We start from the raw sequence: 19,942 nt of genomic DNA, 5'->3' as shown, positions 1-19,942 counted from the left end.
TGTTATTTTTGAATCTACTGTGAATTAAGTTTTATAAACTGGACCTATGGAAAAGCAATGGTGAGAGTACAATTCCCTGTGGTATGGGGTACATTGACAATGTATTAACTTGTACTAGTGTACAATCAATAAATCATTAATTTTCTTTTTATTCAGCAAGTTAAATCAATAATTAGGGTTGTCAGTTGGTTAATCAGTTTATCACACTTTTATAGAACCGTTTGAAAAGATCTCTATTTAAGTTGTTGCTTTATTATCTATGGCCATTTGCTCATAAATGAAGGAATCCAGTTTCCAAATAAGCAGAATGACAAACAATTTTCCCACCTGATATCAATGAAAATTTAGGCTCTGGCTTCCTGGATCTCTGGCCGGATAACAATCCAGCTGTTTGTCTTCACAGCTGGACATGGCTGCTCTGAAGAAGGAGAGGAAGCAACAGCAGAATGCGTCTGTTCGATCCCAGACTCAGCCACGTCTAAATACCAGAGGATAAATCAAAAGTTTCAGAAGGATCCTCACTTGATGATAGTTTCTTTAAGAGCTGCACAGAAAAAAAACTCTTCACAAGGAGGCGGCAATCAGGACAGAAACAAATCAAAGAAGCTGCCAAGGTGACGGGACAGGAGAACTGGATAGCAAACAGAAAGAATTAAGGTAACAGAAAAAAGTATCACGTTTGACAGCAGATACAGTAAAGCTATTAAATTAGCAACAATGGGGTTTAAAGCTGAAATGTGCCAAGATGTAAAATAACGCGTTGAATAATCATCTTCTTAAGTTTGCTTAATTGAAACTGGCTAATATTATATGGTATTTTCAATATTTCTTTGAACATAACAAAAACCTAATTGTCAACGTTCCAAAAACAATGAGGTAAAATTTTGTAGCATCTGTTCTGCAGTGATTAAAGTGCCATCAACATTCAAACATCCAAAATAAAATGTAAATGATGAATCCATACACACAATATTTTTTTAAAATTACTATCTGTAATAAAATTGTATCAGAAGTTTAAAATTAATCTTAGATGTATGTTAAAAAAATTATTTAAATAAAAACATTTTATTTGTAAGTTTATTTAATAAAACACTATACAGTTTTTTTATTTGTTGTCTTATAAATGGCTGTTCTACCAGACTGTGCTGTAAACATTTTATGCACAGTAAGATTCTCAAATATTGGTACAAAATGTTGATGATAATGTGTTTAGTCTTGTTTTTTTGTTGAAATTATATTCCAGACTTTCCTTTCCTTCCATGCCCTCATGTAGTTCTTTTTCAAAAATAAATTGTGTATTTTTACTCATATCTACTGAGATGAGTTTAGACCTGTATGTTAAAATGTTTGACCCCTTTAAAGTTCTCCGTTAGCCATGACCAGTGGGCAGCTGACCTCAGACATCGGACTGGAAAGAAATCGGAGCACCGCGGGTTAATTCCCACAGGGCCTCATATGGATCCTCTGACAGATCAGCCAGAGGCATGGAGAAGGAGCTGTGGCTCCACGGTGATAGACCACCGATGTTAAGAGGTCTCCGGCTATTCAGAGTGATGCCCACGCACAGTTCAGCGATACTTTTGTTGCAAAATGGTGATCAGAAAAATGTAATGTCTCCCTTTTCATTAAGATTTGGATTTATGATGGAAATCTGATGTACAAATAAAAATACATGCATTTCTTAATCAGTTTTGTTTAAGATATGTAGACTTAGAGTTAGATTTATACTGCAAACCGAAGTTGCATGACCATCAATATCTGCAGGTTTGTGAAACAAATTGACCTCTTTGCAGATTTCTGCTGTGTTTGATTTTTTTGTCACATGAAAAATTGACACCAAAGGTAACCTTAATAAAAGTAAAATCCATTTCACTTTATCATTTACGTTGAGGTGAAAAAAACTATCCAAACCAACCTGACCATGTATATAAAAGTAATCACCCACCTTTACCATCAGTAAAATTCTGGAGTCCCTGTTTCTACAGGATCAGGGAGACCACCTGTGAACATTATCGTCTCTGTTTTTTCTTTGTGTGTGTGTGTTTTTTTTTCTGCTGAGGACAACAGCAGATCAATAAATCATCAGATCAATAAATTCTAATCATTGTCCTAATGTCAGCTTCAGACCGGCATTGGAAACATGGAAAGAAATGGCAAGTTGACATTTGGCAGATAAAAAGTGATTCTCCTGACAGCAGTCAGATCCCACAGAAGTACGTAAACATGAGACAGAGTTACGTATTTACTGATGACGGAGGCATTTTCCAATGATTCTTTTTTTAAATAATGACTGTGACTTATTTATTAGGCCTTTTAAAGTAAACAAAATTATAATGGAAAGTTTGCAGGAAAAAAATATTATTCTCAATGTGCTGCTGGTGGTAAACATGAGTAAAAATAAAGCAAGTGGAGTCCAGTAAAATGTAAATATCAAGAAATATAAATGTTACTGAAACAGTTTAAATTTCTGAGAAGTTATGAGCACTTCCTTTATATCCTCGGAAAACTACTTGGACAACAGAGCTGGCAAGTGATTAGATTTTTACAATCCTAGTGAGGTTGTTCTTAAAAAGGTGCATAAAAAGACTAGGACTCGGAAAAGCAACTTCAAAACCAGGTTTTGATTATGTTTTTAATTATTATTGTTTAAATCACAGTTCTTAAGTCATGGTATTCAGTAGAATTGGTATCTAAACATCTTCTAACTCATATTTGTATGAATTAGAAGAGACATGAAATATATTCAGATTTGAATAGTCAAATGCTTTTCCATTGATTGATGGCCATCTTGTTTTTTCTTTGTTTGTCTTAAGGCAGTAACATGCTGGACATGACAACAAGGTAGCAATAATTTACCAAGTGCTATGTAAAATGTTTAAGACAAAGTTTGTGCAGACTAAATTAAAAGGTGAAATGTTTTTTTCCCCTTTTTTCCCTTTATAAGAGCAATGGTATCAGTTGCACTGTTTTAGCAGGTCTTACATTGATTAAGCTTTTATTACACATTAATGCACATGTAGTTCTTTGTGTTTATTTTATATTTACATAACCTTTTCCAAATCAGTCTGAGAAGAAAACAGTAATTTGGTGTATTTATTTGTTTAGTGCAGCTATTTAAAATACTTCAGGAGTTCCCATCTTCTTCAGAAAAACTGATGCTACTTCAGAGTCTAACTGCAATTTTACACGTTATCCCCCAGTGAACGGGCTTCATTATTACCTCTTTGTCAAACTGTTTCAGTGTAGACATTTTTTAAAGACTTTTTTTCTTTCTGCAGAGATGGAAAAAGTAAAGAATGTGTAATTACCTGAAGGGGTGAGGACACTGCACTTAAAGTTAGCTGTATAGAAATCCTGCAGTAATGAGAAAAGGTAAGCTACTTAGAGACAAAAGCTCAATTTTTCTCACCTCAGTTCAGCAGCTAATGACAGACACTAACACAATGGCCTTGTCCTGCAGTTCTGCACACTCTCAGCCTTGTCACAAGGAGGAGAATAATGACAAATCAAGGGATGGAGACACTTTGTAACACCTCAGCTGAAAAAAATACAAAAAACATGCTTAAGAAATTTTATTTAACAAATTGTTTGTAAAAATTGAGAATTCAGTAACGACTGAAGGAACACTAATAAGCAAACATGTATTAACAAAATAATTATGTATTTATTATTTATTTGTACTTTGATTTATTTTACAAACATGACCTCATGTGTTGACTGCATTACTGCTGAAATACATAACTATGAATACCAGACAGGGCATATTTCTCAACTTAACAATTTCTTTATGAAATCATTTAAAATCTATTTCAGGATACTTAAACCATTTGGGTTCTAAATTTAAAACCACACTAAAAATTGAAGTGAGAGAAGTAAGTTTGAGTTTACTTATTGAAATTTTAGTGATCAGTTTGTTACACTTTGAAAGTTCCAAGAAAAAGAAAAAAAAAAAAAATAACATGTTTTTGTTTGTTTGTTATTTTTTCTTTTGGAAATGTTTCTGGGCATTTCTTGAAAGAACTCCGTAACCATCTTTATGGTAACCAGATAAATCCCTGGTACCAAAGGTTCTTGTATCATCAGTACCACAAAGGTGCCCCAAATACAGTTAGAGTATAATGTACTCTAAAACTTTCCCATAATTCTAAATTCCAAGTCCTAATAGAATCTGGTCCCAATAAGTATTTCTAAAACACTTTCCGTGTAGCCCAGAAGTACTGCATGACTACGGTAATAATTACTCCAAAAGTACACACAAAATATGCTGTACCTGACTCTGTAAGTATTCCAAAAGCACACTATATGCTGAAGGAGTACTGTAAATACTACAAAAGACAGAATACACACATCAGTGACTAAGATGTTACCCAATGAATTACCTGGTGATAACTTTAAAACATCCTATAAGTGCGTAGAATGTCCTCTCGAAAGTGAGCGGTTCCCCAACTGTACTGTGTTGTTTATGTTTATGTGGTGATACCTTCTGATATTCCTACTGGTACTGGAAATAAAACCACTTTCTAGAAAAAAAACATCACCGTTACACCGCCTTATTATTGGAGACACAGTTTGCTAACCAAATCTGACTCACTATACTCACTAAATCTGAATATAAGCTTCAGTCGTTTCCTGTTTTATGGAACCTTTTTGATTTTAAGAAAAGTAAGTTCAAACTTTAATCATTCTGAAAATCAAAGAAGAAATGTGAAGTGCTCTTCCAAACTGCACAATTTTAATCATAACATAATTTCTTTGAAATTCAGAACATATCTTTCTCATTCACCAGGTAATTCTCGGTTGTGTAGGCACACATACACACTCTGTTGTGTCTGACCGTTTGGCTGGAAAGAATTACAGCAGTGTAGCCATAATTAGTTGTGGCAAATGAACATTTGGCCCTATGGCAAGGAATAATTAAGCAGCAATTTGCGGTGATCGGTAACGAGGTGACGAGGCCAAAAAACCCCCTGACTTCACCAACACTACCACTTAATGGGATTCATTACTCTGCTGAACCTATTTCCCTGCACACAGTAAATGAATAATGTATCTGTGCATGTAATATATGTAAATAATTCAGCCCTGCTATGTGTCATTGTCAACACGCATACATCTTTAAAGCTGAGAAGTCGGGGTCATTAGTGTCAAAAAACTGTGTTTGGTTTCATGGTTTATTAAGTACAGGCAGCAGCAACATTCTAACTCCTTCATTTGGAAGTTTCTGTAGTTGTTGCTGTTGTCAGATCAGTGCGAGGACCTCACACAGATAACTGAGTTATCCAGATTAAAGAGTCGACAATCTGACATAGATCTCAGGAGTTGCTGTAAACCTCATCTGGGGTTGTCATCAACGTGGAAAATCTTCAGCTTCAAAATGTGTTTTTCAATTTTAGACAAAGATAAACTGAACCTCCCTTAATTATGCTTTCCTTTAATAGAGTCCGATATAATATATGCATAATAGAAAACACAATACAACACCTGAGTGAAAATGATTGAATGTGGACGGTATTTACTGTTGCATGAGTGCAGTTTTACAATTTTGCTCCAAAATTTTGAGTCCAGTTCAAATTTTTTCTCTCAAATATCAGAGTGTTTAAAACAAATTTTAGTCTATGGATTTCACATCACAAAAGGTCATGGAGAAAGCTGGGTGGCGATTAAGGGTGCAAAAATACAGCCGGTGTGCTCTGCACTGCTAGATTTAGACAGTGTTTAAAGAAAAATAATAAATTTTCTACAACCAGCAGAATGGAATGTTTTCATTTTCTTAGCAGACACATCAACTCTTTCAACCAAGATCAACAAACAAGAAAATGTGTGTAGACACGAAAATTGAACTGGAAACCTTATCTGGGGAACAATTTGACGAGTTTGTGTGTCCATTGTTTATATTTGTAAAATAGTACAAGAGAACAAAGAATCCTGACGATAAACGATGGCACATAGTTATTAGGAACATAAAGTACCTTCACTATGGAGATCTTATGGCTGTTTTTCTCAAAGGTCTTAACTTGTAGATTTAGAAAACGTCCTCTGAAATTTGTAAAACTCTATTGCAACCTCAGGTCATAAACATGACCCAAATTTGGATCAAAAAGAAGAAAAGAAGTACTCTGTCATTTCTAAACAATATATGAGAAACTTTTGAGAAGGTCAGACTAGAACATACACATTTTAGAAAAAAAACAAGCTTGCCATCTGCCATCTTGATATTGGGACATTTCCCAGGCACATGTGCCAAAACAAGTTGAACGTATTTTCAGCAAACAGTAGGAAAGAATTTCCACAGACCAGACAGAGGCACAACTTTGACCCCAGAATAGCAGACCAACGCAGGCCCAGAATTCCCCAAAATCCAGCAGGGAGTCAGGATGAACCAAATATTTAGCAGGGTATGCAGTGCGAACTTCAGTGTGGTAAGAGCAAATAGAAACAACCAGAAAAAAAACTTGAAAATAAATAAATGTTATGTATAGCGTCTGTTGTTTTTTATTTTATTTTTTTCTATCCTTGTGTCAGTTTATTCTACAACTTTCATCTTAATGCCAATTAAAGAGGGACTAATTACTCATCTTTTGAGCAGTATGAACAAGAGCAGCTTCCTTTGGTGACTATTCACTTATTTTTTCCTGGATAAAGAAGCTTTCATGACTCATTGCAGGATTAAATGACTCCCTCCTGATGGATATTTTTTGTAGTAAATGATGACTTTTCTCTTCCTCTAATGTGCTTTACCTTCCTCGACGCTGCACCGTGCAACCAGTCAGATTGACTTTTGAATTATGTCAAAAAATACTAAAAGATGAAAGACTCCTTTGAAAGCAGAAGAGGGAAGAAGGAAATCAAGTCTTTCAGCCAGCATATAAAAACGACTACGAAGCGCTGGCAGATCAAAATCTGATCAAACAATAACATTTTTCCATGTTTTTGATTGTGATTAGGCCTTATTTTTCTGACAGCCACGGGAGTAATTGTGAATGTAATGAGATAGTGGCAGGTTTTTCTTGTATATATTTTTTTTTACTCGTACTTTCAAATAATGAAAGGATGATGAAAAAAAAGGCATGACTCCAGGAAGGAGCGTTGCTGGGCGGGGAAGTGACATCAAAGAGAATGATAAGCAAATGTAGCCGAGCTTTCGTTCTGAATTAAGTCAGCCAACCACTTTAATCAAATTGTTTCAGAGGAATCAAACTACAAAAAGACACAGCAGGAAGGCAGAGGGGGAGATTGATTTAAAGGCTGTAAGTTTCCGCTCAAACACCTTTGACAACCACTTCCTTCCGTTTACGCTAACTTTTATGTTTGGACTCTTTCTGTTGACCTCAGGCCTTCACATTCTTATTTTAACACAGACCAATAGCTATTTAAAATAACATCAAGCTGAGAAAACAGATTTTCCTTAAAAGCAATGCTCTAATTTGTAACATTAAATAACATTTTATATTTACCTGACAGAACACTTCACAGTAACTGCTGTCGACTTCACAGTTACTCCCTTTTCCTTTTTTTTTTTTTTGCATTATTTTTAATTTCCTGTTTTGTGTTCTTGTTCCATGTTTGTTTCAGTAAAAATCCTGTCTCAAAGCTTTTGCATTGGTATATTTTTTTCTAGCCTTCTCCTGTAAGTCAAGGGAGATGGTTTATCTCCACTATTAGACTATGCTTGCTTGAGTTGGAAAAGTTCACTTATAATTTAAATTAATCACATTAAGTAACAGATTTAAGCAGTTATCCCATTCATTTAGATGATTATGGTGTACAGGTAATGGAAACCCAAAATTCTATTTTTTTTTTAAAATGAGGAATGTTACATACAACCAATTACAATAACTTCAATGCAAATATCATATATAATGACCATGTGATGGCTTAATTAATTTCTTGGTAAATATAGATAAAACCCTTAATTAATCATGGGACTGCTGATTCAACATAAGACCAGCAGACAGTGTCTGATAACAACAAAGGCAAGCAGCAAAAGGGTCAGAGTGCTGTAACAGTGAGGTTACGGCACTCTGTTTTGGAGCTCCTGGTGTGATTAAGTCAGCCTATGAGGATTGTGAAACACACCTGGATGTTTAAAAACACCTTTACTAAAATAAGTTGGTGGCTATTAAAGGCAGTTATTGCAGAAATACTGGGATGAGTAATATTAGTTGTTTTGCTAAATTGTTTCCATAATCGTTCACTGAAAACAGGGAAAGGATCAAAAAAATAAAAAATAAATGAGGCATGCATAGTGAAGTGGCTTTGATTAGAGTCTTGGGTGGTTGAAAACCAAAAATGTTCTTTCAGAGCATCAGTTAAGAAGTGCCTCCAGCACAATCCCTGGTTAAGAACTGAAAACTCCTTGGTTCCCTAATCAATTTGTTTAAACAAACCAAACTAAGTCAGAGCAGAAAAATCCATAAAACATGACCTGAAAGCCTCCAGGGTTAAGCAGTGTTTTCAGAACAACAAACTGGCCAGTCAAAACTGATCACTGTTTTTCAGGGTGATGAGAAGATTTGACGGAGCAAACACTCCTTGATTTCTCTTCAAAGACAAACCAGAGGAGAACTGCAGCAAACACGGGCCGAATATCTGTCTGCGAGAAAAGCTACGTGATGGCTGAGCATTAGTCTACTTCCATCCGAACCGGTTAACCGTACAGCTGCCATTACTCATGTTCTAACAGCCTATAATGGGATTTCCCCCAGATGAGCAAAAGGTTGTCAAGCTGCTCGCTGCAGATCAGGGAAAAGGCTCAGCGGACTGGAAGTCCAACAGGATGGGATGAGACCAGTGGCAAAGAATAACAAGCGGCACTAAAACAAGAATTGCTACAGTTCTTACAAACCAGGTGTATTTATAAAATTATTGACACTCACTACGTAAAGCTGTATAAAAACCTTGAACCTATTGTTGCTTTTCTGTAATATGACAAATAAAAAGTGGGAAACTTAATTGGACATATTTATAACGTATGGGGCAACAAATCTCTATAATGAAAACAATTATTTTTTACATGAAGTTCTAAAGTATGTATGGTCATTACTGGTATGGATGCTGTTAATACTTTATACAATATTACTACATTTTAGGAAGCTCTTGGTGTCACAAAGTCAGAGCATACGGTTTACCCTACAGGTATTTTGTATTATATATGGTCATCGAATACATTGATTATTGTGGGAACTGTGTTCAGTTCAATTAGCTTTTAGCAATCAAACCTACTTTTAAGTAAAGTCAACACTAATGTACAGTGGTGTAAATATAGATACTTGTTAAGTTATCGACTTAACAAGTAGCAGTGGAGAAGGGTCAGAGGTCATCTACAAAAGAGTCGACAAGTATGGTCTTTGATTCAAAGGCATCCAGTGACCTTCTGATCTCAAAGCAGCCAATGTTTAATCGCTTCATTAAAAAATCAGTCTATTCATCACACAAGAACCTCTTGATGTTTTGCTCTGGTGTGACTCTGACTCTCTGGGTGACAAGCCGCTGCTCTTGTTAAAACACGTTCCACACAGAAGGTACTATATAAAAACTAGAAATTTTCTAAAGAATTTCAACAGCGCATACCAAAGTGTGGCTGTCGGTTGCAACCCAGCGTTCTGACGCTAATACTTAGCATCAATTCTAAAGTAGGCTATAATGTACTCAATAGCGTGTGGAGAGTCAGAGGCATGTTGAGTAACATGGACTTAAGCCCCTTTTGCACTGCACAGCCAGACCGGTCTGGCTTAAAAGCAGGGCTGATCGTTTTTGCATTAGCACTTCCAGCCCGGTGCCACATGGCTCCCTGGAACCCAGAGAACTGCTGTTCCAATCGGGCCGCCAGACGGGGCTGGTTTGGAGTCTTGATTGGTTCATTGGCTGCGGGGGCGGGACAAAGACCAGATCTGTGGGTCAGAGGAGCACTAGACTTTCTCATTGTCTGTCATTTCAATATAATGCATCGATAAATTCCCGTCATAATTTATTTTTACCCTGCACTGGGATTACAGTCTATTACAATGGTATTTTAATATACCATTTAAAATCTTCACCAAAGATATTAATGGTAAATGTAAATAACCATAAAATTTCTCCAATTGAACTGATCAGGGCTGTAAGACCAATAGAACTGGGCCGAACGGGGCCAAGCTGAAGTGCAAAAAGGGCTTTACTCCATTCAGTATGTTAAAATTAGAGTATAAGCTAAAATTAATGAATGCTTCAAGTGGCATGTGGGGCATCACTAACATGTTGTCTTACATTGACATTCCTCTGTCAGTATGCTAAACATGGTTAATAAATAATAACAAAAAAAAACTTATTTTAGAAAAAAGACACTGTCTACTAATGTTAGTGCTAATGTTAATGCACAATTTTCTGATTTTAACTTTTATTCAAGTAACAATCAGTGTTTACTTTGTGGCACAGGGTAACTAGAAAATGTGCTCATCTCTTAGCAACAGATTAACAACAAATATTGTTATTGTTCAAAAAAACGTAAGATTTCCTGTGCTCTTTACCCTTACCCTAACCCATATCCTAAAATATCTGCAGTTTGTGAATCTTGCAGAAAAGTGAAAATGTTTTGTTTTTCATTGGTGGTAAATATACAGACATTCAACACAACAGTAAAAACCTGATTTATACTTCGTGGCAGTTCGCTACCAGAAAAAAAAACAAAAAAACACTCATCTCTTAAAACCAACTTAATAACATGTTATGTTATTGTTTATAAAACATAAGCTCTTTGAAATACTGCTTATCTGCTTAGAACAAATTTACAGTTGGTAAATTTTGCATAAATAAAAATCAAATGCATAAGTTACCAGAAAACGTGTTCATCTCTTAGCAACAGATTAGCAACAATTATTGTTATTGTTCAAAAGGTTTCCTCTGCTCTTTTGAAATACTACTTATCTTATACTATCAACGATAAGTAGTACAAGTTTCATCAAGATTAAGTGAAAAAGCTTTTTTTTCATTAGTGGTAAGTATATTATAGACATTCAACAGCAACAAAAAAGTAAAAATCAGATTTACACTACGTGGCAATTCGTTGCCAGAAAAAAACGCTCATCTCTTAACATCAAATTAATAACAAGTAATATTATTGTTTATAAAACATAAGTTCATTTGAAATACTTATCTGCTCAGACAGACCAAATTTACAGTTGGTGAATTTTGCAAAAGTAAAAATCTGATGTTTACTTTGTGACCCTTGGTTACCAGAATGTGAGCTCATCTCTTAGCAGCAGATTAACAACAAATATTGTTATTGTTCAAAAAAACGTAAGATTTCCTCTGCTCTTTTGAAATACTACTTATCGTGTAATATATAAGAATTCTGCAGTTGGTGAATCTTGCAGAAGAGTGAAAATGTTTTTTCTTTTTCATTGATGGTAAATATACAGACATTCAACACAACAGTAAAAACCTGATTTATACTTCGTGGCAGTTCGCTACCAGAAAAAACAAAACAAAACACTCATCTCTTAAAACCAACTTAATAACATTTTATGTTATTGTTTATAAAACATAAGCTCTTTGAAATACTGCTTATCTGCTTAGAACAAATTTACAGTTGGTAAATTTTGCATAAATAAAAATCAAATGCATAAGTTACCAGAAAACGTGTTCATCTCTTAGCAACAGATTAGCAACAATTATTGTTATTGTTCAAAAGGTTTCCTCTGCTCTTTTGAAATACTACTTATCTAATTCATCAAGATTCAGTTTGTGAATCTTGCAGAAAAGTGAAAATGTTTTGTTTTTTCATTAGTGGTAAGTATATTATAGACATTCAACAACAACAGTAAAAATCAGATTTATACACTACGTGGCAATTCGCTACCAGAAAAACCACTCATCTCTTAACATCAAATTAATAACAAGTAATATTATTGTTTATAAAACATAAGTTCATTTGAAATACTTATCTGCTCAGACAGACCAAATTTACAGTTGGTGAATTTTGCAAAAGTAAAAATCTGATGTTTACTTTGTGACACTTGGTTACCAGAATGTGAGCTCATCTCTTAGCAACAGATTAACAACAAATATTGTTATTGTTTAAAAAAACGTAAGATTTCCTCTGCTCTTTTGAAATACTACTTATCGTGTAATATATAAGAATTCTGCAGTTGGTGAATCTTGCAGAAAAGTGAAAATGTTTTTTCTTTTTCATTGGTGGTAAATATACAGACATTCTACATAACAGTAAAACCCTGATTTATACTTCGTGGCAGTTCGTTACCAAAAAAAAAACAAAAAAAAAACACTCATCTCTTAACATCATGTTAATAAGTTATGCTATTGTTTATGAAACATAAGCTCTTTGAAATACTGCTGATCTGCTTAGAACAAATTTACAGTTGGTAAATTTTGCATAAATAAAAATCAGATGCATAGGTTACCAGAAAACATGTTCGTGTCTTAGCAACAGATTAGCAACAATTATTGTTATTGTTCAAAAGGTTTCCTCTGCTCTTTTGAAATACTACTTATCTTATACTATCTAAGAATTCTGCACTTGGTAAATCTTGCAGAAAAGTGAAAAAGTCTTTTTTTTAAATTAGTGGTAAGTATATTATAAACCAGACATTCAACAAAAAAAAGAACTAAAAATCAGATTTATACTACATAGAAAGTCCTTACCAGAAAAAAACCGCTCATCTCTTAACATTAAATTAATAACAAGTAATATTATTGTTTATACAACATAAGTTCATTTGAAATACTTATCTGCTCAGACAGACCAAATTTACAGTTGGTAAACTTTGCAAAAGTAAAAATCTGATGTTTACTTTGTGACACTTGGTTACCAGAATGTGAGCTCATCTCTTAGTAGCAGATTAACAACAAATATTATTGTTCAAAAAAATTTAAGATTTCCTCTGCTATTTTGAAATACTACTTATCGTGTAATATATAAGAATTCTGCAGTTTGTGAATCTTGTAGAAAAGTGAAAAAGTTTGTTTTTTTTTCATTAGTGGTAAGTATATTATAAACTAGACATTCAACGAAAAAAAGAAGTAAAAATCAGATTTATACTACATACAAAGTCGTTACCAGAAAAAAAACGCTCATCTCTTAACATTAAATTAATAACAAGTAATATTATTGTTTATACAACATAAGTTCATTTGAAATACTTATCTGCTCAGACAGACCAAATTTACAGTTGGTGAATTTTGCAAGAGTAAAAATTTGATGTTTACTTTGTGACACTTGGTTACCAGAATGTGAGCTCATATCTTAGCAACAGATTCACAACAAATATTGTTATTGTTTAAAAAAATGCAAGATTTCCTCTGCTCTTAACCCTAACCCTATATCCTATAATATTGAAGAACTCTGCAGTTTGTGAATCTTGCAGAAAAGTGAAAATGTTTTGTTTTTCATTGGTGGTAAATATACAGACATTCAACACAACAATAAAAACCTGATTTATACTTCGTGGCAGTTCGCTACCAGAAAAAAACAAAAAACACACTCATCTCTTAAAACCAACTTAACATTTTATGTTATTGTTTATAAAACATAAGCTCTTTGAAATACTGCTTATCTGCTTAGAACAAATTTACAGTTGGTAAATTTTGCATAAATAAAAATCAGATGCATAAGTTACCAGAAAACATGTTCGTGTCTTAGCAACAGATTAGCAACAATTATTGTTATTGTTCAAAAGGTTTCCTCTGCTCTTTTGAAATACTACTTATCTTATATTATCTAAGATAAGTAGTACAAGATTCTTGTACAAAAGTGAAAAAGCTTTTTTTTTTTTTTTCATCAGTGGTAAGTATATTATAAACTAGACATTCAACAACAACAAAGAAAAAAAGTAAAAATCAGATTCACACTACGTGGCAAGTGGTTACCAGAAAAAAACGCTCATCTCTTAACATTAAATTAATAACAAGTAATATTATTGTTTATAAAACATAAGTTCATTTGAAATACTTATCTGCTCAGACAGACCAAATTTACAGTTGGTGAATTTTGCAAAAGTAAAAATCTGATGTTTACTTTGTGACACTTGGTTACCAGAATGTGAGCTCATCTCTTAGCAACAGATTAACAACAAATATTGTTATTGTTTAAAAAAACTTAAGATTTCCTCTGCTCTTTTGAAATACTACTTATCGTGTAATATATAAGAATTCTGCAGTTTGTGAATCTTGTAGAAAAGTAAAAATGTTTGATTTATTAATTTTTATTTTTTATTGGCGGTAAATATACAGACATTCAACATAACAGTAAAAATCAGATTTATACTTTGTGGCACTTGGTTACCAGATTGTGAGCTCATCTCTTAGCAACAGTTTAACAACAAATATTGTTATTGTTAAAAAAAAAAAACCATAAGATTTCCTCTGCTCTTTTGAAATGCTACTTATCTTATACTAAGAATTCTGCCGTTCTTTTTCATTGGTGGAAAATATATAACAGACATTCAACTCAAAACTAAAAAATCTAATTTATACTTTATACAGGTTCTTTACCAGAAAGAAACACTCATCTCTTAACACCAAATTAATAACAAGTAATATTATTGTTTATAAACCATAAGTTCATCTCCTTCCTTCCTTCTTTACTTCCTTCCTTCCTTTTTTCCTTCCAACTTTTTTAATTTGGTCATTAGACAACACGTTGGCATCTGTATTAAACAGTGCCTTCCTCTTTTGGAGGAAGTGTCTCTAAAGGCTCTTCTTGCTAAAGACAATATTTATTTGCTTTGAAAATCAACCAATATGAAGAATGAATAACTTTAGATATTTCTAATTTGAAAATACAATGATGTGCTTATTGTAAAATCTACATTGACTGCACAAGTTCAACTTGTTTATTAGTCATCATCAAATAATGGTACAAACGATGCATGTGGATATTTCTGTGATCTGGTATTAATAACCATGATAGGGATCATAAAGTACTGTTCTGTTAAGAGCAGGGAAATACACCTTAAAACTGCCCTGCCTTTTCATCCATAGCCGTTTCCTATTGACAGCCTGCTGGGACGCTGAATTGAAAGGGCATGATCTTTTGCGAAGGCAGGCGGGGGATTGCACGGATACTATTTTCAGAACCACATCAAGCCAATTAGCACAGCGGCAGCTAAGCTGATGCATGCTGCAGGGAGCCTGCGTATGAACAAGAACAGATATGTGTGTGTGTGTTTGTTTTTTATGTAAGCTCAACCATATGTTCATATTCTGACCACACGTGGCTGTGCATTGCTTTGCAGCCATGTGGAGGGTTAAAATTATTAGCTCGTTAGCTAAAGCATCCCAAGTGTCTCCTAATTAGCATATAATAGGACAGCCACGTTCGCCACAGAGGGGCCCGTAATTTAAAAATAAAGTTCTTTTTTCTGCCAAAGAAATTCCTCAGAATCGTGACCAGGTGACAACAATTAGCCTTGTCTGCATTAGCATAGCTCCTTGGCTGTGAATCATCAGTTATTGTTAGCCTGCAGGGCTTTTATTCTTCTCTGCACTTCACAGGAGGGGCAAATTCCTGGTTTTGTGCTATTGCATGAAACAATCATTTTCCTGCTAATTTTGGTCTAATTTGTCATGTTCCAGGACTTCTCTATGGAAGTAAATTTGTGGTTTGGAGAGCCTGATATCCGAGGTGTCTCTGGAAAGAGGATGGGGGGAGTGTTAAGCAAACGGGGAAAAGCAGAAATGTCAGTGTGTGGAAGGTGTCGGCGTGCGAGCAGCAGCTGGAAATAGAAAGTAAATGAATCACATTCCGCTTGTTCTATAATTGCAGACCTCACATTCAGAGAGAGGAGATAAACCACATGAAACCATCTGGAACTCCGACTACCACACCATCAACATTCACCAAAATTTCCTAAATTAGTCTGCACCAGCTGAAACCCATGTAATAAAAATAAATCAAAACTTTTCTTTTACAGAGATTCATGCTTTATTTATTTATTTATTTGTTTATTTTTTTTTATGTGTGTGTCTTTCAGCATCAGGTTTCTACTGGAACAACAGCAGCAGACATTTGATAGATTTCAAGTTTTCATCTTGGTATTGGCAGTTAGGAGGTTCGCTACGAGGCAGTGCTGAGGGTATTTTAGGGTTTCTGTGCATATGAACAGGTGGCTCTGAGCTTGTGTAAACAAAAATGTCGAGTTTGCAGGTGCAACAAGTGTTGCCAGTTGGCTATACTCCCCTTGTTAATGCTGGAGGAGCTGAATCTTCACACCTTCCAACCCACCAAAGGTTTTTTTTTTTTTTCCCTCTGAATACTCACATTTTTTTAAGCTCATGGACTAACCACAGACAAAAAAAAAAAATTCCAACAATGTTTAAAAGCTACAACCCAATATGAAACCAATGTTTAGGTTCCTAGAGTTTCCCAGTTATTTAGTCCCTATTTAAGGTTGAAATAGAAGATCTCATTATGGTGGTATAGTTCTCTAGATACTTACAGTGTAAAGGTCCTGCAGAAACATCCAAAATACTTGTCAGCAGTTATAGGAAGGTTTTGATTACTGTCATGCCAATAAAGTTGTTTCTATTTATTACTGAGAATGGTAAAAATCATTACATGTAATTTCACCTTAGACTCCAGATTCCAAATTTGCCAAGAATATGAATAATTTTCATGGTAGTTTTATGTATTGAACAGCGTTACTTCAAAGCAGTGGTTCAATATCACTTGCTCTTTGCTAGTCAAAACACGTAACTTCTTCTGTGATGGAGTTTTGTGTTTTCAAGTTAATTTATGAAGAAAAAAAGGACATGCTGGCTGATTTCAGGTTATTCTCTAACTTACTACTTAATGCACGATGAAAACAAACCTATAAATGCAACATTTCTGGACAGGGTATGAAAGAACCATATGGCGTTTAGTGTTGAGGATTTTAGTGTTATAAAGTAATAATTAGAGAGACATTCCACCAAATTCATCACAAGGTGAGATACAGCAATTCTCAGAACAAGTTAAAAAGACAGATTCATGCTCATGTTGGCTGAATGCGAAGCTGTGACCAGAACTGTAATCTCATGCTGTTGAACAGCCAAAAGATAATGTGCTGAGATGCACCCTGGCCAGAGAAATGTTGATATTTTCTTAGTCTTCAACCTTTTCAGCACTGACATTGTTTATTTGAATATTTTTGGGCATTGCCCTAAATATTTCTTTGAATAATCTGAGGATTATTTCCAGCATTGGTCCTACCTTCCACCCGAAGAAAGCGACCTGAGCAAAGATGCACTTGTGATTCAGAGCTGCCCAGTGTTTTTTTTATTTATTTATTTTTTTTAAATAATATATTTTCAGTTAAACAATCAGGCCTGTGCTCCCTGGAGTATTGAACTTTGCTTCCATTTGTTTCCACTAATCGACAGCTGATATTTAAAAATCTCCAGAAACTGTAAACTAATGACAGGAGACAGAGAGAGCCGCTGATGACGCCAGACAGCCGATCGATCAGCGAGCCAGAGAGCCTCAACCCTCCCAGCAGCTCCACCCTTCCTAACCTTTACCGACACTGGTGGACAGCTCCATCAATCAGGGTGACGGACAGCTGTGGCGTCCACTCGTCCCGCTGATCGATCGCATGGATCGTTTCCTCTAAGGAACAGTATTATGACATCTGATTGTGAGGTGGTTAATATTGTTTAGTATGAGATAAACACACTGAGCGTAGAGTCTGGAGGTGGAGATCAATCTGTGTTTCTTGTTGTCTTATCGCGGCCACCGCTCAATAATGCTCTGAATGGAGGATGGACACAGAGGGGAGGAGGATGATTGATGGACACACACAGGGAGTCCCCGGATGAGGATAAAGATCGGGGCTGAAAATTCAGCCGACATCTGATTTTATTGTTTTAACAGAGAGCACAGTAAACTTCAGCCAAACAGTTCATCACGGCGTTGGAATTAAATAGACATTAGCTGCAGAATGCTTTTAGAGCATCTTGTTCTACAAAATGTTTAATTACAAGAATATAGGCAAATAATCTAATTACTACACAATTAGTTGCAATTTAGGGGTTTGAAATGTGATTAGGTAATAGGACAAGAGCTGTTTTACTCCTAACATGTAAAACTTGACAAAAAGGACATTCACATTAAAAGTTAAATTACAAAAGGATCATGAAACTAAAAGAAAATGCGAAAAGAATGATTGCTTCTGGCATGTAGAAAGAGGTGAAAGTGGAACAACAAATGCAGGTATATAGTTCACAGTCCTATCATATCTACTTCAGCTATATCAAGATATTATTGTGTATAATAAAATAAACAAAAAACACACATCTGATTTTTTAGCAATCTTAAGAATCGTATTAGTTTTATTGTGACATTCTGGTCTTTTTTTCTCCCTGCAAAGAAGTGTAATTAAGATGAGTTCATAGTTTGCATGTTTTAGTGACATCTGCAGAAACGTATTAACCAATGTTAATTGTTTGCAAAACTGAGCTTGCACGTCCTCCCCGGGCAGAAAATGGCAGATCTGCTCCAAAAACAGCTCTTCCAGGCAAACAGCTTCTCTCTCTGCTGTGTCACAGTGTGCCCATATTTAAATGATGCATTGCATGCATTTAAGGGACAAACAGCCCAAATTTATGGATGTTTATGTTAATCAAATACACAGCAAATAATTTATGTTCCTCCAAAACCAAAACTGTTTACTTTTAGGCAGACTGTGTCAAAAGAAAAATAAGACACAAAAGAAAGCTGGTGTTATTTTTGGTGCAAAAGATGGAAAAGAAAGCAACACATTATTCTGCTGGCATCAATAAACTAATTGGGAAATTGCTTCTGTCTTTCACTGAGGTCTGCCCGATGCTTTCACAAATAATTCTCTATTCAAATAAATTGTCTAAAGTGTGATTAAAACCAACTTTCATCAGTTGCCTTGCTAAGTTTCAGAAATTTAATTCGTATAAAATCTTAGCTGCTCTGTGCTGTTACGCAGAGTGAAATGAGGGAACACAAAGTAGAGAGGAGGAGGACAAGAAGAACCTGACTCAAAACCAGCACACAGGAGAAATCAAGTGCTTTATTGTCACTGGACTTCTGAATTTTGAACTTTTTAAATGTTAGTTTTAGCAACTACAGTGGATCAGAGTAAACAAACCTTAATATACATAACAACAACAACAAAAATAAAATGAACTTACACTAATTGAAACCATATTTTCACTTTGTGGAAATAAATAAAACATGATATTTTGAAGGGATTTTAAGACCAAAGAATTAAAACATCATGTAAATGAAAAATTTCAGAAATATTGTGTATTAGAAACTGATTTTGAATGGGAGAGTGTCCAGTTACAGTAAAATCTAAACCAAACTACAATAATAAAAACGTCAAGGGAACTATGAGGGCTAATTAAAATAATAATGAGGTAAAATTATTTTTCTGTGACTTCTTGACTCCCCACTCGATCCTCAGTTGTAAACCCCTCATATTAATTGAAATCCCAATTCACTTGCTGAAGGGATAAAAGGCAAAATGTTTTCAGATGTCAGACATCAAAACAAAATTCCTTATATTCGAGAGCAGCCAAACTGTGCGTGTTCCTAAAACGTCTCTAGAGTTATGAAAGTGAAGAACTTAGTTTTGTAGGAGTCGCGCTGTAAACTGTGAGGCAAACAGAGCTGTGCACTGCCACAACTCGTCTTGACACTTTTCACTCGCCACGTCCGACTGTAGGGAATCATTATGAGCCATCTGAGGATGTTTATTAATGACCTTGGCATGGCTGGAGGTGGCAGCCATGCTGCTAATGTGATTCACTGGCACACAGTGGACTGTGGCAGCGCACAAAGAGAGGCAGAGGACAAGGCGCCTGGTGGACATCCATATTAATGCCAACCCTGGCCTGTGTTCTGCTGCCATGAGCCCCAGCTGAGGTCCAACCGGAGCCGCCTGATCTCTCAGGACGCGCTCCTTTATCTTCATACCACCACATCAGCTCAGGCCCA

The 19,942-nt window shown here is 35.1% G+C and overlaps 2 long non-coding RNA genes across 2 annotated transcripts; one reads left to right on the top strand and one right to left on the bottom strand.

Moving 5' to 3' along the window:
- Positions 1 to 232: 232 nt before the first annotated feature.
- LOC122837122 lies at positions 233 to 10,558 on the bottom strand. The gene is made up of 4 exons (XR_006371693.1): positions 3,441 to 10,558; positions 3,309 to 3,354; positions 523 to 631; positions 233 to 418 (listed from the first exon to the last, which is right to left on the bottom strand). It is a non-coding gene; the product is annotated as an uncharacterized LOC122837122 (long non-coding RNA).
- A 5,027-nt stretch (positions 10,559 to 15,585) lies between these two features.
- On the top strand, positions 15,586 to 16,205 carry LOC122837107. The gene is made up of 3 exons (XR_006371688.1): positions 15,586 to 15,674; positions 15,761 to 15,874; positions 15,969 to 16,205. It is a non-coding gene; the product is annotated as an uncharacterized LOC122837107 (long non-coding RNA).
- Positions 16,206 to 19,942: the final 3,737 nt, after the last annotated feature.

The sequence above is a fragment of the Gambusia affinis genome, linkage group LG09 (assembly GCF_019740435.1).
Source record: "Gambusia affinis linkage group LG09, SWU_Gaff_1.0, whole genome shotgun sequence".
NCBI lineage: Eukaryota > Metazoa > Chordata > Actinopteri > Cyprinodontiformes > Poeciliidae > Gambusia > Gambusia affinis.
This window is presented reverse-complemented; position numbering and strand designations above follow the sequence as displayed.